The sequence below is a fragment of the Giraffa tippelskirchi genome, chromosome 5 (genome assembly GCF_054371585.1).
Source record: "Giraffa tippelskirchi isolate mGirTip1 chromosome 5, T2T-mGirTip1v1.2.pri, whole genome shotgun sequence".
In the NCBI taxonomy this organism is placed as follows: domain Eukaryota; kingdom Metazoa; phylum Chordata; class Mammalia; order Artiodactyla; family Giraffidae; genus Giraffa; species Giraffa tippelskirchi.
This window is the reverse complement of record NC_137279.1, coordinates 75,909,451-75,933,589: the sequence shown is the minus strand read 5'-3', so window position 1 is coordinate 75,933,589 and position 24,139 is coordinate 75,909,451. Positions and strand designations below refer to the sequence as shown.

Genomic DNA, 24,139 nt, shown 5'->3' with positions numbered 1-24,139 from the left:
GGCAGGTATACGCGCTGAAGCGGAAATGAGGGCTCAGAGAAGGGAAGCAGCTGCCCAGGCCCCATGGCTGGCCTATGCAGAAGCCCCGACAAACATCCAGCCCGTGTGATGCTGAGCCCTGACTCCTCACCACACCACGTGCCAGGCCGCAAGTGTTCAGTGCTCCTCGACCAAAACCTCCAGAATAACAGAAGCAGGGGCTTCTCCCCAACTCTCACATGGTTCTGCTCTGGCCTGGCCAGCTTTCTCCCACTGACATAAGAACAAGCGCTCCAGGGGCTATGCACCCTCCCTTCTGCTGGAGCAGTTTGGGCTGCACACATGTGAGGGCGCGTGTGTGTCTGTGTGTGTGCGTATATGTGTGGGGGAGAGGCGGAGAGCTGGCCAGGTGAACCAGCTCGGAGGGGAGCAGATACAGAGGCTACGTTTTTGTTTTTGTTTTTACCACTGCTTGCTCTCCTGGGCTCAAGGCCTGAGTGGTGCCAGCTCATTTTCCCAGGGAATTAACAGGGGAACATTCTCCTCTGTAATAATGATAAAAATAATAATAATTAACACAGCTGTGGCTTATATTTCTCTAGCATCTCTCTCCCCAGATCTCAAAACTCTGGGCAAATAGCAAATCTGTTGGCTTTCCAGTCATACCCCTGAGCCTGGGAAGCCTTAGGTCCTGCCAGATTTCCTGTCTCCTCCAGCTGGGCGGCAGGTCAGGTGCACAGGAGGCTGACTGTTCCAGAAGCTGCCCTCTCAGGGTCACTGACAGAGCTGGGAAATGACCCCTGGCGTTCCGCCACCCGCATTCTCACCCCTTCCCATTCTGGGCTCACCCTGTGCCCAGGAGGAGGAGAGCAGGTGAGGAAGGGAGTGGGGTGTCAGCTGTCTTTGCCCAACCTTGAAAGGTGACCCCCTCTCTGGCTCCTAACACAGGGGCTGCTGCCTTAAGGAGGGCGGCCCCCGCTCCTCCAGCCAATGGAGCCACATTGGCAGGTCTGGTCCCTGCAGAGAAAGGCTGATGGCTTTTTCTGGTCCCAGCCAGGAGTCATTACACATCAAATGTCTAGTTTAAACAAGTGATTAGGCAGCTCTATTACAAGTGCACGTGCTTCCTGCCAGGGAGGGAGAGGAACTTTCAGAGGTGGCCGAGAGGCAGGAGGAGGTCCTTGGAGCCTTGCAGCAACGGCCGTCTCCTCCAGAGCAGTCTTCAGTGAATTCAGGGCAAGGGGAGTCCCCGAGGTTCCGAGGGCGGCAATCCTGACAGACTTTTAGACACAGAGCCCACTCCCAACTGCCCAGGCAGCCCACCCACGCCCTCACAGACATGAAGGGCCTTGGCAATTTAAATAGAGAGAAGCCAGAACTCTCAAGCGGCCTGTGGCTTCACCGCCCCAAAGACACTCTTGAAAAGCAATGACTGGATTTGAGTTACATTTCCTTTGCTTCCTCCAGGAGTCATAGGGTGAGGAAAGGGTCAGAAGGGTAAACACAGTCAGCAACTGTGTTTATCATAAACATGTCCCCCACATCTCCAGAGAGAAAGCCTGCTTAATCTCTAGTCCACCACTGGACTGAAGAGCCTGGAAAATACCCGAAATCGTGTGTGTGTGTGTGTGTGTGTGTGTGTGTGTGTGTGTGTGTGTGTGTGTGTGTGTGTGTGTGTGTGTGTGTGTGTGTGTGTGTGTGTGTGTGTGTGTGTGTGTGTACTGACTGAAGAGCCTGGAAAATACCCGAAATCGTGTGTGTGTGTGTGTGTGTGTGTGTGTGTGTGTGTGTGTGTGTGTGTGTGTGTGTGGACTGACTGAAGAGCCTGGAAAATACCCGAAATCGTGTGTGTGTGTGTGTGTGTGTGTGTGTGTGTGTGTGTGTGTGTGTGTACGTGTGCGCGTGCCCGAATGTGAGCATATGAGCATGTTTCTCTGGAGAGAAGGTCCAGAAATCCCTGAGTGGGGTCTATGGCCCCAAATGTTAAGGACCACTGCTCTATTCCTTGGTCAGTTCTGAAGAGGATGGACTGGCCCCTTTCCATAAAATTCTCTTCATCTTTCAGAAACCAGCAGTGGATTTTGAGGCCTGGATTCCACCAGCTCAAAGAACAGGCTAGGACAACTCTGGGGACACAGCATGAACACAACCATGACACAGAGGCTTTCCCCAGGCAGCGCTGTGGCCGCCTCCAATTGAGCGGCAGGGATGAAGTGCCTTCCTTGTCACCTTTTTCCTGCTGTACAGCTCCGTATCTGCTGTTCTCTGTCACCCCAGTGACAGCCTTCTAATGACAAAAGGCAGCATCAAAGTCATATGAATCCCTCCAGAACCCCAGGGGCTAGATGAAGAACAGGCTCAGGAAGCGGGGGACCAAATGCTTTATGCAGCAGTGTGGAGAGAACACAGCCTTCAGAATAGGAAAGACTTGAGTTCAAATCCTACTTCTGCTTCTTCCTAGCTGTGTGACCTTGAACAAATTACTTAACTTCTCTGAGTGTCAATTCCTATATCTGTAAAATGGGAATAATGTCTCATAGGGTTATTGAGGATTCAATGAGGTTGTTGTTGTTGTTCAGTCGCTTAGTCATGTCTGACACTTTGCGACCTCATGGACTGCAGCACGCCAGGCTTTCCTGTCCTTCACCATCTCCCAGAACTTGCCTAAACTCATGTCCATTGAGTCAGTGTTGCCATCCAACCATCTAGTCAAAGCTATGGTTTCTCCAGTAGGCATGTATAGATGTGAGTTGGACCATAACAAGGCTGAGTGCCAAAGAATTGATGCTTTTGAACTGTGATGTTTGGGAACTCTTGAGAGTCCCTTGGACTGCAAGGAGATCAAACCAGTCCATCCTAAAGGAAATCAGTCCTGTATATCCATTGGAAGGACTGATGCTGAAGCTGAAGCTCCAATAATTTGGCCACCTGATGCGAAGAGCTGACCCGTTGGAAAAGGCCCTGATGCTGGGAAAGATTGAAGGAAGGAGAAGAGGATGACAGAGGATGAGATGGTTGGATGGCATCACCGACTCGATGGACATGAGTTTGAGCAAGCTCCGGGAGTTGGTGATGGACAGGGAAGCCTGCAGTCCATGGGGTCGTAAAGAGTCAGACTTGACTGAGCAATTGAACTGAATGGAATGAAGTAATACTGACAAAAAGTGTGGCACAGTGCTGGCGCACAGCAGGAGTTCAACAAATGAGTTCTTTATCCCAGCAGACATGGGTATCACATGCACACCTACAGCCTCCTGCTTCACTAGTGCAGTATCAGAGAAAAGGAGCCCCAGGGGAGAATGGCTTTTTGGTAACATGTGAATGGGCCAGGAGCTACTTCTGCCCACATTGCCAAATCTCCCAATCCTTCATGCGTCCCTGGGGTCCTCCTCTCCTCTGGGTGCTCCATCTGGGTCATTCAGTCCCTCTGCCTCACCTCTCTCCTTGTGATGCCACCGGCTCTCCTTGACCAAATGGCAGACCCCTGGCTGCTGGAGCAGCAGCCCCAGCACCCCCCATCCCCAACCCCTCTGCAGGGCCTCCTCTCCTCTTCTCATTTCCTGAGCTGAATAGGAACTGGATGTTCCCTTCTGTGCCTGCAGGCCTTTTAACTTGTTCTGGAATGCCCTTCCATTCGCTGCTTGGGAAACTCTTAATTATTTTCTGGGGTCAGCTCAATTGTCACCTCCTTTGTGAGAATCCCTGCCCTTCCTCCTCTCGCCCTTCCTCCTCTTGCTCCCCCAGCACCAACCCCAGCTGAGCAGCAGCAGCCATGGGGTGGCTGCCTCCCGGGGGAGTTTCTCCAGAGCAGGGGCTGGGCCTGCTCTGCCCAGGCTTCCCCTTCACCTCACACAGGGGTTGGCACATGATTGATGCTCAATAAATGTGGGCTGGGGGTAAAAGAACAAGTGGTGTGACTGCCCATGCCTGGCAGTGAGGTTGCCCTTAACAGGAAAAGGTGGCTAGCTGGGGCCCTGATGGGATAGGTCTAACCCTGTGTCTAGACTAGATGAGTAGCAGGTGACAATTAGAAGGCAGATCTGCACGTGCCTATTTCAAGCCACAGGGCCAGGGCACAGGGTTCCTGCCAATCACTACAGACCCTTCTCTACCTTGCACCTACATCAGGAGGAAGCAGAGAACTAACCATCAGGAACACTGGCAGTGTTAGGGCAAGCCCTGAGAGGCTGGCATCCTCCACTCACTTCACAGGTGAGGACACTGAGGCTCAGAGGTGACTCACTGGCCCAGAGCGAGGCAAGAAGCTGCACAGAGCTGAAACCAGAGCCAAGATGATCCCACTCTAGAGCAAGAGCTCTTCTCTTTCCAAGATGCTGTCTTCTGCAGAAATCATAACACAGCACCCAGAGGGAAGAGGAATGGGGAAAGGCTCACAAAGAAAGACTGTGTGCATGCACTTGTGTGCCTGTGTGATATTTCCCCTTCATCACCAATGAAGAGAGAATGGATGGAGGAAGGTCTGGACAACCTTTCCTCCCACATGTCTGGATGTGGGTCAGGGGATTTCACACTGGATTCAGGGTCACAAGGAGAGCCTCTGAGCAGCTGTCCCCATCTCCAAGTACCGGTGGGGAATGGCTCTCTCAGCACAGCGATGAACAACCCAGGGGCTTCAGCCCACACTCTTTCTATCCCATGTTTGGCTACTTGTACTACTTGGCCAAAGTCTCAGTCCCAAAAGGCTGGGGAGGAAGTGTGGGGAGGGGGAGGAAGCCCTTCAGGGTGACAGGAGAGGCGGACTTCACACAAGGGTGAAATGAAGGGAAGGAGCCGGGGGCCAGCTGCTTGGACGGAACCAGCCCATCTCAGATTTCAGTACCCTTATTTTCTATCAGAAACACGTGATTTGGAAAATCTTGAGACTCCTGTGGGTTTTTTTTGCATGTGCACTATCATTTTTCTTAACTGTTTAATGCTCCTTTTCAAAATTCTACTTGTTTCTGTTGAAATTGACAGGAAACCAGGACTGTAAGCACCTGGTTAGTGCCTGGCTGGGGGCACAGTCCCGCGAGGACTCTGCAGGAGTTGAGGAAGGGTGGGACGTAGAGGTGGGGGAGATGGAGGAGGACCAGCAACCACACCGGAGTGAACAGTGACTGCAGAGAATGCCAGCTTTCCTTGCACACGGGAACAGTTTCAGGTCCAGGTGAATGAACTTCATGGGCAGCCCTAGCACCTGGATTCAGAGCCAGGGCCCTGCAGCAGCTGGGCAGTTTTCACAGCTCCTGTTCAGGTGCCAGGAAGGCGGCTGGCTTGCCTCCCGCTTGAGGGGAGGTGTCATGGAGCCTGTGGTGACCGCAAGATCCTGACTCCAGGTGGAAAAGGCGCAAGGAGGCAAAAGCGAGGCTGGCAAGTTAAGGAGAAAAGAAGACCTTGAGGGGCCTGGTGTGGCAGGGTTAATCGCTTCTTTCCTTCAAGAGAGATTTCATGCCACGTTGAATAAATAAAATACTATGCAATTGCAAAAGAGCGGTTCCGCAGTGTATTAGATACCAGCACACTGTTTCCCGTCTGTCGGTCGCCATCACGGTGACTGATGACTTATCAAAAACCACACTGACATTTCCAAATGAGATGTTTTGATAGAAGTGTCATTCAACAGGGCCAAAAAAGCCAGATAGAACCTGAATGTAAATGAGGGACATTTGTCACCTTTGTCTCACCTATTTAAAGGTTTCTTGTCTGACAACAAGTCCTCCAGGAGAGAGCTAAGGAGAGAGAGGGGGATGAGAGAGGTGGACGGGAAGATGGGCAGGTGAGAGGGAAGGAAGAACACAATCCTGTAAGAGCCCAAAGGAAGAGAAGGGCCCCTGGGAACAGCAGGAAGTCAGGGCAGCAGAGGCCAGGAGATGGCTCTGACTTCTATGCTGAGTCACTGGGCGATGCAGCAGAAAGGAGCAGCTGCAAAAACCTAGGCCTGCACTGCCCAACATGGCAGCCCCCGTGGCCACTGAACATGTGAAACGTGGCCAGTCCAGACTGAGAAGTGCAGTACACTTCCGTTTACGCCAGCTTACATAGGTTTAATGTGCAAAAAGAATGAAAGTACTAGTAAATTTGTTATGCTCATTACATGTTGAAATGATAATCTGGGGCGATACACTGGGTTAAATAATATGCTATTAGCGTCACCTGTTTCTTTTTGCATTTTTAATGTGGCTGTTGCTGTTCAGTTGTTAAGTTGTGTCCAACTCTTTTGCAACCCCATGGACTGTAGCCCTCCAGGCTTCTCTGTCCATGGGATTTCCCAGGCAAGAATACTGGAGTGGGTTGCCATTTGCTTCTCCAGAGGATCTTCCTGACCCAGGGATCAAACCTGTGTCTCCTGCATTGGCAGGCAGGTTCTTTACCACCAAGTCACCTGGGAAGCCCTTCATGTGGCTACTCCATATATAAAGTGTGATTTATATTAGATTTCTATTGAGTAGCAATAGCACAGACTGCAGTTTAGAAAAATATAGGTCCAAATCCTACCTCTACCACTTCCTCAAGGCTTCCCCTTCCTATTCCTAGGAGCCAGGACTGAACACTCTCCTAACCTCATCACTAACTAGCTGTAGGCTTAACTTTTCCATTGGCCCTCTGTGAGAATCTGGGAAAATGTTACCCCTTGGCACCTTGGTTTTCTCAGTGTAAAATGAAGGGAGGGCAGATGACTTCTGAGTGTGCCCCAAAGCTCTGTGACCCATAATATGAATTACCTAACTTCGGGGCACCTGTTTCCTCCCTGTCTTTGAGAGGGGCAAGCAACAGTAGTGGGAGGGAGGTGCCGTGGTGATGCTCCTGACTTCCTAGGGTGGCTTGATGTGCTTGCGCTTTGTGGCAGACACCACCACTCTGGGCTGGGATCCGGACTGGGGGCACCGTGCTGAAGCCCCCACATCACCGGCATGTGAAGCCTGGGCTGTGATCGCCTCGTGAGCCCAAGTGGGGAATTCAAAGTGCATCTAAAGAAGGTGAGGGAGCATCAGAGCATCACCTAGTCCCTTGGGAAGTAAATACCCTTCTTACAGAGCTGGGCCAGCTCCAAGATGCTGCCCACAGCCAGCCCCTCTGCTCTGCTGAGGCGCCCACCTCCCCAGGGGCACCAAGGCAGGAAGAGGGTGCTGACAGCAATCTGAAGACCTCGGGTGAGCCAATACTCCAGAGCCCTGACCAAGTCTGGCTGGGGGCCGATGGTTTCTCTCTCTGACCCTGAGCTCCAAGGTCTTAAAGAACAGGAGAGAGCTCTTCTTACATATCTAGATCAAGAACCTTTCACAGGGGGTGGTCCACGGGCCTCTTAAACCAGAATCAGGTTCAGGGTACTTATTAATCCTGCGGATTCCTATACACAACCAGACTTCTGGAATCACACTCTCTGGAGGTGAGACCCAGGAACCTGCGTGCTGAACACACTCTGGAGGTGGTCTTTGATAAGCACTGATGGAGATCCCAGTCAGGGTCAGCCTAAGACTTCCGGGTTGGGGAGCACCCTCCCTAGCCTCAGCCTGGAGCAGGCTGCATCGGCCCCATCAGCAGGCGAGCAGGGGAGGTTCAAGCATAAGTGAAGGACCAGGTATGCATCGCAAGGGGAAGGGAAGGCTGGGGTGGCTGCACCCTCTTCTCGCAGCAGTGCAGCTGCATGTCAGAGACAGTTCCCAGGCACCTGGGGAATGGGCCATGCCGTAGCAGCAGGGGAATGTCTTGGGTGAGGAACCAGCCATGCTGGGGCATCTGGTTTCTCGTCCTCAGGGACAAGCACCCTCAGAGCAGAAGGGGTCCTGACCTTCCCATGCCTTTCCCTCACAGGCCCGGGGAGGGAGAGGAGGCCCCAGGCCAGTGGCCCAGCCAAGCCCAGAGGGGCAGGAGCAGAAACGACCCAGGGCTGGGGCTGGCTGGCCCAGGTGTGGGCAGACCATGAGCAGCACGCAAAGAGAATGCAGCAGAGGGGTAGTCGCCTGTGTCTCCCTCAGGAGGAGGTGATGGAGGGGCCAGGGCAGGGCCCAGATGAAGCCGTGGCCTCCCTCAAGGCTGCCCTCAGGGGATATTACGGGGGATAAAGCTCAGCTGACAACGTGCCTAGCACCATGGAACCCTGGAAGCGGAGGCTCTGAGAGATCCCTCTCTCCCGGCTCCCAGGTCCGCGGGGTTTCCACCTCCCCAGGAGTCAGTGCCCCCATCAAACTGAAGGATGGCACTCAGATGTGGGGCTCCCAGCAGGGCACACCAGCAGTGCCTGCTTCCTCTCCTGTGGTGCCAGCAGTCACTTAAGGGGCTCCACGCCTGCCCGCTGTAGCGCAGACCTTCACCTGCAGGCCTCGTACTGCCCACCCCATTTTATCTGCCAGGAATGGGGGCTTGTGGGCTCAGGCTACCAAGGGTGGTGGCAGCCTGGAGCCAGGCTGCTCCTGAGGAGCCCAGGGCCTCCCACCAGCCTCATTGGCTCCCAGTGGTGGGCGGCAGCCCTGCCAAGTCTCCAAAGGCCGCCGTGGAGGCACCAGAGCCCAGCGCCTTGGCTTCAGGAGGGAGGAGAGGATTTGCGGAAGGCCACAGAGAGAGCCAGTGGCAAAGCCAGGATGAGGGATCCAAATTCCTGATTCCACACCTAACTCCTCAGGCAGCAGTGACAAGTGAGCTCAGGGTGGCTCCGCAGCAGAGGTGGAGGCCTGGAACCAGAGTCTGCTCCCTCGCCTGCTGACGGTCAGGGATGCAGTTGGTTCTCACTGAAGACTGATCCATCAGAGGCTGGGGATCTGGGGCCGAACGGCTCCACACACGAGAACCACGAGGCTGTGAGGTCCTTGAGGGCAGGGAAGGGTCTTGTTTGTCTTTGTGCTCAAGCATCTAAGTGGTTCCCAGCACACAATGACACTGACAGATGAATGAGTGTGAATGAACGAATCAAGCCAGCCAAACGGGGTGAGGGGCTTGGTGGACTCAGGACTTTGCATGAGCCTCATTTCCTGCATCTGTGAGGATGCCAGGCATTGTGTCGGGGGCAAGCCAGGGGCAAGAGAACAAGGAAGCGCCCGAGGAGACGAGAGACAAGTAAGCAGTAAGCAGCATGGTGGTGCGTGCTCCTCCTGAGGCCAGACCATTGTGTGACCTTGAGCAAGTCCCTGCCTGCTCCGGGCCTTGGTTTGTGCAGTAGGAGCAGGGTTGAACTAAATGATGCAAAGTCGCTCACACCAACCCCGTGACTCTTCTGGCTGTGGAGAAACACAGCTTCAGCTCAGGAGAGCGGAGACGGTGGGCAGGAGCACCCGGCCTGCGGGAGGGAAGGGCTCCTGGATGCGGGGTCCCCAGAGACCGTGCGCCAGAGGTAACTGGCTGTGTCAGAGGAGCGAGCCAGCAGTCAATTCTGTTCAATAAAACTCTGATTGTCTAGGAGCCGTGTAAACAGGCAGCTTCCCTATGGGCCAGAGGCACTCTCTTCCTTTCTCCTTCCGGCCAGCCTCTGTTCGGCCCAACCTCGGCCTCGGCCAGCCACCAAATGGCCCTAAGTCTTTGGTCCAAGGCGGACAGCCAAGGGTTAACTGCCCGCTGGCAAGTGAGGGCCCAGGGCCTGGGACAGCAAGGCGAAGGGAGCAAGAATCACTTAGCCCTCATTAGTCCAAATTAAAGTCAGGAATGAGATGACAATTACAATTTATAGTGGGCTAATTGTTTTCCCTCAGAAGCTGATCGTTGTGCAGATGGGGGAAATTAATTGTTGGAAGTCCCAGGTGGATTGGCTTTGAACCCAGCCAGGCAGCAGTCCCTGACTCCTCCTGGGCCGGCCTGCAGTCTTCACCACCCCTGGGGCTGCCAGCTAGCCTCAGGATTCTGCCCTTTGGGGTCCTCAGGCAGGGAGAGACTGAGGATCTGGGGGCTCCGGGAGGAGGTGGGGGACACTGGCAGAGAGGCTGGGCTGGTCAGAAGTCAGTGCCAAGGGCTGCCAGCCTGGTTGGCAGGAGGGGCGCTTGAGCCACGGGTGTCTCCCTGCCTGACCTCCTGCCATCTGCTCTGTGGGGGGCCGGCTCTGAGAAGCCTCGTGCGATTTGCAGAAGTTGCCCTTTCCACCGGGCGTCCAGTAATCACCATAACACTCATCGAACAAACTGTGTGCTATGCCTACCGCGTGTCAAGCACTAGAAAGGGCCAGGGACACTGCAGAAAACGATACAGATGCCGTCCCGCTTGTGTGGCACTTGCATGGGGAAGAGAGGGACAGACAATAAACGGAGAATAAATACCTACGCAAATAAGACACCTGCTAGTGACAAGGGCTCTGAAGGCACGTGGTAAGCAGGATGGCCCTCTGACAATCTTGAAATCTGTTGAATCTGTTACCTTTTACACAGCAAAAGGGACAGTGCAGATGTAACTATGGCTGTGGACTCTAAGGGGCAGTGACCTGGATTACTATGTGAGGCTCACCTAGTCACATGAGTCCCTAAATGCAGGAGCTTTGTCCAGCTGAAGCAGAAGGGGAGTCCAGGCACGCAGGGACTTGGGGTCCTGTTGCTAGTTCTGAGGCACAGGGGCTACACCCAGGGCTGAAGAGCAGCCTCTGGAGGCTGACAGCCAGCACAAAAGAAGGGATGTCAGTCCCACGCCCGCAAGGAACTGGGCTCCACTTGCCATCAGCCTAAGTTCAAAGGTGGGTTCTCCCAAGAGCCTCCAGAGGAGGAGTCCAGCCTGGCTGACAGCTTGATTTCGGCCTTTTGAAACCTGAAGCAGAGAAACCAGGAGAACCAACCCAGATAGACTGCTGACCTACATGCTGTGAGGCAACATATGCATGTTGCTTTAAGCCACTAAATTTGGAGTGGTTTGTTCCAAGAGCTGTATATTGTCACCCTGCTTATTTAACTTATAGGCAGAGTACATCATGAGAAACGCTGGGCTGGAGGAAGCACAAGCTGGAATCAAGATTGCCGGGAGAAATATCAATAACCTCAGATATGCAGATAACACCACCCTTATGGCAGAAAGTAAAGAACTAAAGAGCCTCTTCATGAAAGTGAAAGAGGAGACTGAAAAAGTTGGCTTAAAGCTCAACATTCAGAAAACTAAGATCATGGCATCTGGTCCCATCACTTCATGGCAAATAGATGGGGAAACAGTGGAAACAGTGTCAGACTTTATTTTTGGGGGCTCCAAAATCACTGCAGATGGTGCCTGCAGCCATGAAATTAAAAGACGCTTACTCCTTGGAAGGAAGGTTATGACCAACCTAGATAGCATATTAAAAAGCAGAGACGTTACTTTGCCAACAAAGCTCCATCTAGTCAAGGCTATGGTTTTTCCAGTGGTCATGTATGGATGTGAGAGTTGGATGGTGAAGAAAGCTGAGCGCCGAAGAATTGATGCTTTTGAACTGTGGTGTTGGAGAAGACTCTTGAGAGTCCCTTGGACTGCAAGGAGATCCAACCAGTCCATCCTAAAGGAGCTCAGTCCTGGGTGTTCATTGGAAGGACTGATGTTGAAGCTGAAACTCCAATACTTTGGCCACCTCATACGAAGAGTTGACTCATTGAAAAAGACCCTGATGCTGGGAAAGATTGAGGGCAGGAGGAGAAGGGGACGACAGAGGATGAGATGGTTGGATGGCGTCACCGACTCAATGGACATGGGTTTGGGTAGACTCCGGGAGCTGGTGATGGACAGGGAGGCCTGGCGTGCTGCGATTCATGGGGTCGCAAAGAGTCGGACAAGACTGAGCAACTGAACTTAACTGTTCCAGGGGAAATAGAAAACCAATTCACGAAGAAAACAGAGTGACAGGATAGTGACTTGGTGGTTCTGTATGCTGGGGTCTGGGAAGACCTCTCTCTGAGGAAGGACTAGTGGACCCTGACCCGAATGAGGAGAGGTAAGCAGAGGACGATGACCAATTTGTCCCCGGTTCCCAGCTTTAAAGTCCAGAATCCCCAAAGCCCTCAGTCCCGAGCAAACCAAACGGTTGGGCACTGGAAGGCAGAGGAGCCAGCAGGCGAAGGCTCTGAGGTGGGGCTTTCTGGTGAGTCGCCCCTGAACGCGTCCCCGGGGGGAGTGACGCACGCCGGGGGGACACTCACTCAGGATGGGGGCGGAGCAAGTCTAGCCGAGGCGGGGCCAGCCCGGAGGGTGCGCGGGCTCCTTCCGGAACACCCCCTTCCGGCGGCGGGCCGGCCCAGTCCTCTCCTGGGCGGCTGCCCTCGCCCCTACTCTGCCTGCCGCTTTTCCCAGCTGGCCCCCGCCAGGCCCAGGGGTCTCCTTGCGCCAGGGGACCAGGGGTCCGCCGCCGCTCCCCCAGCGGCTCACAGCATGGGAATTCTTTGAGGCGTCTTTAATTAGCGAGACAATGAGAGACTGGGAAGAAGGGAAGACAGAGGTCGCGGATGGCTTCACCCCCTGCCTGAAGGAAGCCTGAGAAGAGAGAGAAGAGGACGCGCGGAGAGGGCAGCCCCGCCTTTACACGACCCCAGTCCCCGCCCGGTGCGGCGGATTTCCTCCAAACACTGGAGGACAGCGAAGAAGGACCTCAGCCAAAATTCCGGCTCTTTGTCTAATTAGCTGTGTGATGTCTGCCAAGTTAATCGGTCTGGGTCTCAGTTTTCTCTTCTGCACAATTAGGGTAATACCTACTTTGCGGGCTGGTGGTTGTAAAGATGAGATGTCAGAGAGTGCCCCTACGTGGAGTAGGTACGGGATAAATGGTAGCTATTTCGATTATGAGCACTGAACCTCCCAACCCTAATCCCAGCCCCCTGAACCCATTTCTCAAATCAGAGTGCACCCAGGAATCGGTTGGAGTGCTTGTTAACATGTAACTTGCACCCCTGATCGTGCAAGCCCAGGGGTGGAGTCCAGAAACCTGCAGGTTGAACTCACTTCTAAGCAGGTGATTCTGATGCAGGCGGCTGGGTCCACACCTGCTGTCCCAGGCCAGCGTCTGCCTCCTGGGGGGGAAAGACCTGGCCCCACATGGTCCAGCACCGCACCTATCTCAGAAGTTGCCTCCACAGAGGGAAGGAGCTGGCTGGGAGGCGGAGCCTTTACCCACCCTCTACCCTCACATGGAGACGTCTGCCTGGGCAGCCTCCACACCTGAGTAAGGTGAGTTGGTCCTCAGCCTCCTGGGATGCGTGTTCTAAGAGCCTCAGTTGGTCAGAGCTCACCTCAGTCACCTCATTTTGCTTCCTGGCTTTTCAGGGGAAGAAACCGAGGCCCAGAGCAGGGCCCCGGGCCGGATCCTGGCTTCTGAATATGATCTGTAAGATAAAAGCTACCTGACCTCTGGTCCCTCTCAACGGTGCAGTTCTGTTTGGGGAATTATTACTCCAGGCGTTGACTCCACTGGCCCCGGGGGGAGGAAGCCCAGGGCTGACTATCTTCCTTGACCTCTAGTCAACTTCTCTCATTTCCAGGCCAGTAGATCTGTAAAACTCTGACAGCGTCCCTACTCCCAGGTCTCATTCACTTTATGGTCTACATTTGGTAGGAATTCTTGTTCTTTCCTATTTTTCTGTTTTCCTCCTCCCTTTCTTGTTCCATAGATTCATTCAAGCTCTGATTCTGTGCTGCTCTCTGGGGGCACTAGGAGTATGCACGATGGACAAGAGCCAGCTCTTCTCTGGGGAAGTTCTCAGCCTAGCAGAGCAGACAGACAGACAGACAGACGCAAGTCCAATACAGCCCCAGAGGCTGCAACGTGTCACAGGGGCACTGCAGTGGGAGTAATGGAGGGGAGAGCCACCAGAGGGACTCGTCTCTGCCCTCTGCACCTCGCTCCTACCTTTAGCTCTCAGCATGAGACGACACATAGGCAGTCCTGTAGGTGCGATATAGCATTGTTATTGAAAAGTGAGAAAAACACATGGAGAAGGTTTAAATAATCTCCTTTTCCACCTCCCAATTCCAACTAACTGATACTAATATTTTGGTGCCAGTCCTTTCAGGGTTTTTCCTATGGTAGTAAATATTCTTACTGCTTGTTCTTCTGCCTGGTTTTCACGTCATCTTTCTTGTTTTGGTGGGGCATACTGTCAAGTTACTTTTTTGAACAAGAGGTGAGTTTCTTAACAATTGGCATGCTTGAAAATGTCTTAATCTCCATAATTAATTGCTGGGTTGACTGAAATATAATTTCAGATTTTAAAAACCGTCCCTCCTATGTTCAGAAGAATCTTTCCATTATCTACTGGCAGCCAGGGTTCTGTTGAGAAGTCTGCTGTTATCCTAATGCTTGTAGAATCTCCACTTGTAGAATCTTCATTTTATCACCGATATTTTGAAATTTTAAAGTGTATCTTTGTGAGGGCCTTTTGTCACTAATTGTGCTGGCCACCTAATGGATTTGTGATCTGGAAAGTATGTAATCATTTTCCTTTAAGAAATATGGAATATATTTTAAGTTTATAAGAGTTCATTCTTGTTCTTTGCATTTTCACTGACTGCAAATCACCCAAATGTCCATCAACCAATACATGGATAAATAAAATGTGAAATAGCCACACATGCAATATTATCCTGCCATAAAAAGAAGTGACTGATGATGCCACAATATGGATGAACCTTGAAAACATTACGCTAAGCAAAAGAAGCCAGACACAAAAGCTGCATATTGCTTGATTCCACTTATGAAATGTCCAGAACAGGTAAACAGATGGAGACAGGCAGTAGATTAGTGGCTGCCAGGGGCTGGGGAAGAAAGAATGAGTGATTGCTTACAGATGTGGGGTTTCTTTGGGGATGATGAAAACGTTTCATAATTACATAGTGGTGATCTGACCTTGTGGATACCACTAAAACCCATGAAACTGTTCATTTTTAAAGGACCAATTTATAATTTAAAGTGAATTATATCTTAATTCTTTTTTTAAAGGATCCTTGTTCTTTGGGCATAAAAAATCCTCCCTTATTTCTCTGAGGATTTCAATTGTGATGGTGGTGGTGTTTACGTTTTCTTTTGCTCCCTGCATATGTTTACTGTCTTCAGTTTGTTTTATGTTTATTTTGACTAATGCTTTTTTATTTTGGACGCCTTCCTTAAAAATCTAGTGGTGCTTGGCCAATGGCTCGTATTTATGAGTGAGGCATCTGGAAGCTGACTGGAAGCTCTGTGTGCATGTGTGGATCTCATCAAGGGAGGTTTCAATGGAGTCCCCCAAATGTCACTATTTGCCCAGTCACCAGCACTCCTAGAGCCAACAGGAAGAACAGGGCAAGGGGATCTCCCCATTTGGCTTGCAAACATTCAGCAAATGCCCATTTTTCAATAAATTGCTTCATCTCCAACCATGCTTGTACCTGTGTCAAGCCAGCACTTCTTGGGTTCGGTCTCCCTGGAGAATAAAGTTCTCTCCAGGATGCTACTAGGTGGTGAAATGGGTGAAGAATCACTCTTCTGCTTCTGGCCCTACTCCTTATCCTATCATCAGATGTCACTGATTTCTGAGCCTATCTGTGGTTCAATGGCAGGAATCTGTCCATTTCTCATTGGCCTCTCCGTTGGGGATGTCTAGGTTCTACTTTCTCCATCAAGCCAAGTCAGTTAGCTTCTCAACTTCCAAAGCTGCACAGATATCACTGATTCACTTTGGTCTCCTGTCCCTTGCCCTGTGGGCTTGCACCCCTCTCTATTCTTGTTTACATGCGGCAGCAGAGAGAAACATGGATGACTTCAGTCTACCCTGTTCCATCACAGCCCCTCTATGCTATCTACTGTTTGAAAAGCAGTAGACACTTGGCATTCTCAAGTTTATCATAAAGTGGCTTACACTGCAACCACCAGCCCACATCTGACATGAAATAGTGCATGGTGTTGACTTGCAGGCTGTTGAGTCTGATTCAGGGAATCCTCCTGGCAAGCTGAGAGTTAGGTAACTTTGCCCTCACTAGCTATCCTCATTACATTTCTCAGCCATACGTTACTATGTTTTGTGGGGAAAATTATAGGGTAGTTTTTAATCCATTGATTCATGATGGGCTATGATGTCTCTCTTGAGAATGTCAAGGGTCTAGTGTAGCTCTGTCATTATAGAAACTTGTTCCCTGGTGACAATCAGGCTTAAAGATATTCACAGTGGTGGGATGCACATCGATTCTGCCTCTGGTAACAGGCAGAGAGCAGTTCCTGGAGAACTGGCCATACTCACCCTAACAGCCAGTCTCACCCTTCAGGGTGTCTGCTGGATCTCTCTCCACGAGCACCAAGCCCCACCCTAGCAAGGGGCCTGGTTTGAAGCACTTCAGCTCAGAGAATGCAGAGGCAGAGGGCGAGTCTGTCTGACCCACCAAGATCAGATCATCCAAGGCCTCCTGTAACTGCTCCCAAATCCAGCCCCCCAGCACTTCTGCTTCGTGCTAACCCAAACAAGGGAGAGTTGGCTCAGAGTCCTTTCTGCAGCCACCAGTTCTTAATCAACTTTCAGAGTGGGGAGGAGGAAAGGAAATGGATGGCTTTTAAGTTACATGTGTTTGGCTTTGAACCCCAGACCCCAGCATACTTACTATGCGAATGAACTAATACGGTTAAGTGCTTACAACAGCCTGGCTCCTGGTAAGTGCTTTACAAGTGTCTGCTACTGTTATTATTATTACAAAAGCTATATTTAGCTTACATTCATAAGAAAAAAATTTGCATTCCCCGCCTCTCTGCAACTCCCTCAGCTCAGAAAATGTGTAAGGTCCCTCAATCCAGGAATTGAGAACTCCTGGGTCTTTGACTCCTCTTCACAAAGAGCAAGTGAACTATCCTTCAGACATTTTGCTTGTTAGTCTTCCTCATCCACTAGATTGGTGTGCTTACTCCCTTGTCACCCCTACTCCTTGACACTTCACCTGGAACCAATTAGCTGCTGTCTGTAAAGCCACTGGTAAGCTCTCCTCCTGGCTGCCCCTTCCTGGTCCAGGGACAGGCCTCCTCCCAGTCCTCCCTCCCTGCTTTGTACCTAAGGCTCCAGGACATCCCGGGTCTTGAAACAGCCTTGGCTGGCTGTGGAGCTCGGACTGCTCTGCCCCCGCTGTGTGAGCTGACCCCCGCTCTCCTGTCCATCCCTGCTGCTTCCTTCCAGTGTCTCCTCCCTTTGCCAGACATGTCCTCTTGCACTTGCTGTCTCTGACCCATCATCTCGCTTTCTCTCTTTATGTCCCCTAGGCTGGGAGCCCCATAGGGCTCTCTACCTTTACAGTGTGAACACTTAGCACGGGGCTGGGCACACAGATACTAAAAAAAAAATTTTTTTTTCCTTTTTGGAATAATGAACTCTTCTTTCTGCATGGTGCTATTTCGGTATCTGCTTTGTTTCTCCTACCTGTACCCCTCACCCCACCACCATCTCACACACACTCACACCCTGGCTGGCTTCCTCTTGAAGCCTCTCAGACCACCCCTCTGCTGGGCTGGGAGCGAAGGAGCTGGTGTTCTCAGCACAGGAGAGCCCTGCGGACCTAAGCGGAAGGGAAGGGCCTGAACAGGCTGCACAATTCCTTGTGTCAGGACTGATACCTATTGATGAGGAGTAGGCTTGTTCTGTGTAATTTCCATCTCATTTGTCTTTTCATTTGTAGCTAAAATTGGCCAATTTCATCTGGAGTGTGCCTGGACTCTGGCAATCTGCACACAGCAAATGCGTGTCCCCAGGAGCTGTGATGGGCAGGGGAACAGGCCTGGGTCCTCTGGCGGCACAGCACTGGGTCCTGGGCCTCCAGAAGCACTAGAGCTTGAAGGATGGTGACCAAACATGACATCTCCAAGGTCTGGGGTCGGGATCAGGGAGGAAAGTGCAATGAGGGGGGTTAGGGTTAAGCTCGGGAAAAACTTGTTTGCTTTTTTTTTTCTCCTTTTTTCTTTGTTCCTATCTCGAGGGAGAGAGTAAAGTGTAGGCATTCTCCCTAGTTAACCTGGCCATTGGGGGTCAACACACAATATGTGTGGAGTACTGTGTCTTGGGGTGCCCTGTAGGATCTGGACTGCTCTGATGGCCGTCCGGGAGGCGGCCTTCATGGACCCTCCATCCTGCTTTTGCGTGCACTTGGGGATTATTCACTGGATGGCTTCTCCCCAGCAATCCTTGTCTACTCACTGCTGCCTCTCCACTAGGCAAGGCGACCAGTGCTCTCCAAGTCAGACCTAATCAGACCAGCAAGTCAGTGCACTCACGTCATCACTCTCCGAGCACAAGTGGAAATGCTGTTTGGATTATCCTACAGGGTGCTTGCTGTGTCTGTTGGTATTTCCTTGGATTATCCATTCTTTGCTTCCCACCTTCCATGACTCCCTAACGGAGAGGCAGGATGCAGCCCCCACAGGCCGGCATTCATCTTCCCCGCCTGACCCTCTCGCAGGCTACTTAGCTGCTGTTGCAAGACCAAGGAGGGGAGAAAAATGAAAACAGGGCCCAGAGACCAGTGAGGGCAAATGGGACTCTTTTAGAACCAGATCCACTGATAAGTCAGGACAAGAAGAAATGACCTCAGCCTTTGACAGGTGGAAGACTCCTCAGATGGCAAGGCCAGATGGATGGACCACCTGGCGGGGCTGTTCGCAGAAGGAGGCCAGGCTGGGAAAGTCTCTGGAAAAGTCTAGGAGCCCAGACCCCAGGAAGTAAGGTAAAGATACTGGTGTCAATGCTACCCAGCCTCAGTGAAAAGATTAGCAATTTTCCCTACCCCGCCTCATTTCTCTCCTCCCAAAGCACTGCAGGAAGAAGGCAGAGCAGCCAACAGACCAGCCACATAACAGACCTGCACTGGCAGCCTCCCTGGGCCCACTCACTGCCACCCTGGCACACTCTGAGCGCCCTTTCCCGGACCTGCTTCTCCCTGTCCGCTCCCTGTCCCCTGACAAGAGACCCTGCCAACCCGTGGGACTGACAGGCTGGGCACGACCTCCTGTGCCCCCCAGCGCTGGGCCTCTGTCCCCGTCTCGCTCAGCAGCCCATCTTCTCTTCCTTCTTCGTCTTAAGGAGAGAGGTTTTCTCTCTTTAAACACCAACCTCATCCCTTCCCACCTCCAGGAAACTCAGTCCTTCACTAACCCTCTCTCCACCTTTAAAACCAACAATAAAAATGCCATTTTGGTCTGCTCTTCCTCCTAAATAGAGGCTTAGAAAGTGCCCCGTGAGCTGCTTTCCAGTCTCAGCATCCTTCTCAACCTGGCAGCATTTTCTTTGCTTTCAGCCTCCGGGAGCCCCTGACGGAATCATCCACACAGCGAGGAGCCCTTTCTCTGGGGAACCCTCTCCCTGCCTTGCATGCTCCGGGTTCTCACCTCCCCCCACCCCCCGCTGCCCCGCCCCTGGTCTAGGACCGGCCTCCTGCAGGCTCATCCCCGCCCTCCTTGGCCCCTCCCTGGTCTCCCCCCCCCCCCCCGCCCCTGCCATCACGCTGGCAGCACCACCCCGGTGACCACCAAGCACTGTAATCTTTTCTCTCCACTCAGTCCCTAAGCTACCAAACTCCAACCCAAGTCCTTAGAACACTAGCCCCAAATTAGACACACCACACCCTCTACTCCAGTGTCAGCCGAGCCTCCTAACGAGCCATCCTCCCAACATCCACTCTGCCTCTCTACCCATCACTCCACGCTCTTGAGGGAGACAAGCCAACTGCTCCTTTGAAGAAGCCCTGACCAAAGAGAGTGGTCACGCTTTCCCGGGGGTCTGAGGACATAGTCCCAAGTGGCCTGCAGAAAGTCCCCAATGACTCTGCAGTCTTGGTCTGACTCTGTGAACTTCACAGCGGACCCACACTTGCTCTTCTCTAGTGTTTCCTCCCTGAGCCTCTGAGTCAAGGAAGAGCTACCACCGAGAGGCAGCACCCACCGGGCCGCACCTCTTCTAGGACACTTTCTCCAGTTAACAGCCTCTCTTTTCCACCAGCTGTCACTGGTGTGGGGCCTGTACCATTTAGTTTGGTGTTTAAGTCATTGCTGTGAGGCTGGCTCAACACCATCAGCAGTTCCTTGAGGGTAGGGCTGGCCTTTGTCATCTAACTCTCTGACACGTGCCCTTGGTAAGGCCTTGACTGATCCTGGAGACTGGGACTGGCTCTTTTGCCACCTCTCCTCTCCCAACAGAGGGATGGCACAGGGGCTTGAGCGAGTCCATCCCTTGGGTACGGTACCCAGATGGAGACAGGTCCACCTATGGGGCCCTGATAGTCACTTAATGGACTTTGGTGCCACACCTGAGGTTGAGGATTCCAACCGCTCCACAAATCCTCCTTAATTAAACCTCCAGATGCCCCTGCTGAGGGACAATAACTCCGGTCCCCTTCTATGGTGGCCTTCTTGGCTTAGGGTGGGTACTTTCAGGACCCAACCATGGTCTGTGCAGCCTTCACCAGCACAGCCTGCCTAGAGCAGCTGAGAGGGCGGGGGTGACAAGCAGGAGCTGGACAGGCCTCTCTCCATTGTGCTAAAATGAGCCACCTGCAAATTAGATGCAAAATACCATGCAAATATGGCATATATTAATTTGGAACCAACAGCTTTGGGCATTTTAGGCAATAAAATGCCAGCCCTGTATGTGATCATATTTACTGCCCCAATTTTCCTTTTCTGATATTCCAAGTAAAACTGAAAGTGCAGTTATGTAAGCTATCAAATGTCTCTCTCGCAAATGTGTAGGCACGGGGATAAGTTAGACGTTATTGCTACCTATGTAAACACAGATGCAATTGCATCCACATCCTCACAGCAAACATTACTGTACACCTACTGTGTGTAAGACACCAGGCTGGGAACTAACAGAAGAGCACAAAGTGCCCTCAGCTGAGCTTAGTACAAGAGACAGCTACTAGGTGCCTATTACTAAACCCTTATTAAATGCCAGCTACTAGTTATGTGACCCTAGGCAAGTGAGTTTTCTCACCTGAAAATGGAGTAACGCAAATATACGTCAGTGGGTGAGTAGTTAAACTGTAGCACGTCCCTATCAGGGAACACCACTCAGCAACAAAGAGGAGCCAACCACTGATACAGGGAACAACCTGACTGAACCTCAAGGGAACTGTGCTGCTGGGAAAGAAGCCAATGGCAAAAGATATAGACTGTATGATCCCATTTATATAATATCTGTGAAATAACACTACCTTAGAGATGGGGGACATATTAGAGGTTGCCAGACGTTAGGGATGGGGGTGTGTAGCTATGAAGGTAGCAGCAGGGAGCCCTGTGACTGTCCAGTTAAGTATCTTGATTGTGGTGGTGGTTACACAAAGCTACATACACAAATGAAATCTGGATAAACTCTGTGAATTTCATCAGTGTTGGTCTCCTGGTTTTGATATTGAAGTATAGCTACATAAGATGTTAATGTTGGGGGAGGCTGGATGAAGCATACTCAGGAATTCCTGGTACACTTCTTTGCACTTCCAGTGAATCTACTTATTTCAAGACAAAATGTTTTTCTAAAAATAGGGTATATAGTACCTACAGGATAAGGTTATTTTTAAGGTTCAATGAATTAATACAGAGGACTTCACATAGCATCTAGAACATGGCAAGTCTTCATTCCCTGTTGTTACTACTTCCTGCCAGCTGCTCGGAGCACCATCAATAAGTCACAGAGACCTCTGTTATCAAGGAGCTTCCAATCCAATGAGATAGGAAGACACGGAAAAGAGATTTTTCAATATGGCATGCTGAGTGCGCTCAGTACAAGGGAAGAGGTCTCCAGGCCTCGGGGAAGCTTTCCTGGGAAAGATGTCACCAGAGCTGAGTGCTGAAGCACAGCGAGAGTCGACCAGGTGAGTGTGCACGAAAGGCACCCAGGCAGGGGGAAAAACAGAGCAAAGCTTAAGGTGTGGAGAGGCAGAGAAGTCTGAGAGGCGGTTGGTCTTACTCAGGCATTTAGGAGGCAGAGAGTGGTAGGCAGAGAGGCTGCAAAGCAGGCAGGGGCCAAGCAGGAAGCCACGGATGCCCCGGGAGCCCGGAACCCTCCCTCCGGAGCGGGGTGTAGGTGCTGCTGTCCCGCGCCCCGCCCCAGCCACCTTGTCCTTTCCTCTGGATTCCCCGGGCACTCTGCTCCTAGGGTCCCCAGAGCCCAGTCGGTCCTGCTGTCCTGTGCTGAAGGAGGGACCCTAAGCGCCTGGGAAAGGTGAGAGGCCCGTGCAGGCTCCGCAGATCCCACTGGGATTGCCCTGAACCGGGCAGGAGGTAAAGCTACACAAACCAGATTGCACATCACATTCCAGCCTACCTCCTCCTTCCCAACCCATGTAGGTCTGTTTGTTTTTCTTTGGTACCACTCCTTCCGCTACTATTGATAACCCAGAACTTGCAGCAGTCTCTTTTTATAATACAAGCAGGAGTGGAGCAGTGCAGAGAGCACAGAAGTGGGGCCACAGCACTAGGTTTGTGCTTAACTCTTCGTTGACCAGCCCCATGGCTACAAGTAAGCCACTAAACCTTTCTGGGCAGTAGTTTCCTCTGCTGTGAAACAAGTGATCATAATACATATCCCAGCTTCCTCATAGGGGTGGCTCAAAGGACTCTAAAAAACACCATGATGGAAAAAAAAAAAAAAACCACCATGATGATATATGTGAAAGAGCCTTGTAGGTTGCAAACAACTCTTCAGATGCAGATTATTGCTATTGTTCCTGAAAGAACTATTCGTGAAGAGGAGTCTACACCTCTGGCTGGAAAATCAGAGTAAATCTTCTTTGAAGCTAGGCAAGGTCTTTAGCTGGGGTAGGACAGTGAAGGGAAAGGAGACAGGAACATCAACCCTGCTTCCTTTTACAATAGAACACAGGAAAGGCAGTGGTCATCTGGTCTACCAAAACTGTGCTTGATGTTGGCTTTTCCCTCCACCTTTTCTCATGAGATCCTTTTTGTATTTAAAGATCTTTCACTAACTAATTCACTCCCCAAATAATTTTTGTATACCTAATCTGTGTTACAAAAGTGAGCTTAACAGCCAGTGTCTCTGCCCTCATGGGGTCCCAGTCCAGTGGCAGAGACAGACATTTGTCCAGCCAGCACCCAAGCATACAGGGCATTATGAGTTCAGCAGGGACCTGAAAAAATTCTGGAGGGACCCTGGGGAAGCTTTTTTAAAGAAGGGTTACTTGAGTTGAGATCTGAAAGCTAACTAGAATTGAGGGAGAAGTATGGAAAGGGAAGAGTGAGTAAAGGCCAGGGTACAGCATGTGTGAAAACCATGAGGCAAAGACTTTAGCAAAGAATGGAAAGAAGGCAGTGTGCAGAGGGTAGAGCATGAGGGTGGTAGGGGCACTGGGAATCACTGAGGAGTTCTGAGAGTATGGAAAGACTGGGGCCAGATCAGATCTGCGTCCTTAAAAGACCATTCTAGCAGCTATTTGGAGGCTGGGTTGGCAAGGGCAGATGTAGACACTTGAATTAGAAGCGAATTACAGTGTCCTAGGTGAGAGGTGAAGGCAGTAAGAAGGGGAGTGTGAAGATGGGGAGTGGGGGGACATGGGCGCTGTTCCAGAGAGTGGACAGGACCTGTGGATGGACTTAATAATGTCCATCCATAAAGGGGTAAAGGGAAGAGTTGACAACTCCCAGGACAGAACTGGCTTGAGGTGGTGCCATTCAAAAACCAGGCAACGCTGGAGGGGGACCAGGCAGGGGAGCTGAAAGGCAGTGGAGATTTAGGAGGACCATGACTCTGTCTTTAGATATGCCACGTCTGAGGTTTCTAGAGACATCCAATTTAGTCAACTAGGCAGGTGGACACAGGGATATGGAACTCAGAGGAAAACATGCAGGCTACACCCACCTGCACAGGGCTGATAGTAGAAGCCTGTCATAAAATTGCCTAGGGACAGCTTCTCAGTCAGAAAAGAATACCTTGAGCCAGACAGAGAAGGGAAGGATGAGTCAGCAAAGAAGACCTTGAATAACCGGAAAAGCCAGGAATAGGGGGTCAGAGAAGCCAAGGGAAAAGAAGTGTCAGAAAGGAGTGAAAAATGGTTCTGAGAACTAAAAAATGTTGCCTGCGCTTAGTGCCATGGAAAGCTGTTTCACAGAGGAGGAGGCGGCCAGGCTGAGCGGGGCTGAGGGAGGGGTGGGAGGGGCAGAAATGGAGAGCCAGTGAAGCCAGTCCTCTCAAGCAGCGTGGCCCCTACAACGCTGGGCTTGAGGAAGCTTTCTGTTGTGGTTGGAGATGGGAGAAGCATGAGCATGGCTGGAAGGACGTTCCTGAGGAGACCA

General features: G+C 51.6%; 1 protein-coding gene and 1 long non-coding RNA gene across 2 annotated transcripts in view; one reads left to right on the top strand and one right to left on the bottom strand.

The window, feature by feature from the left end:
- The window catches only part of LRRN2 (leucine rich repeat neuronal 2), a 63,411-nt gene that overhangs the window by 20,862 nt on the left and 18,410 nt on the right, over positions 1-24,139 (bottom strand). The window lies entirely within an intron of this gene.
- LOC145504862 (uncharacterized) lies at positions 12,132-15,251 on the top strand. Its single transcript, XR_014052556.1, has 4 exons — positions 12,132-12,583; positions 12,866-13,065; positions 13,162-14,606; positions 15,010-15,251. It is a non-coding gene; the product is annotated as an uncharacterized LOC145504862 (long non-coding RNA).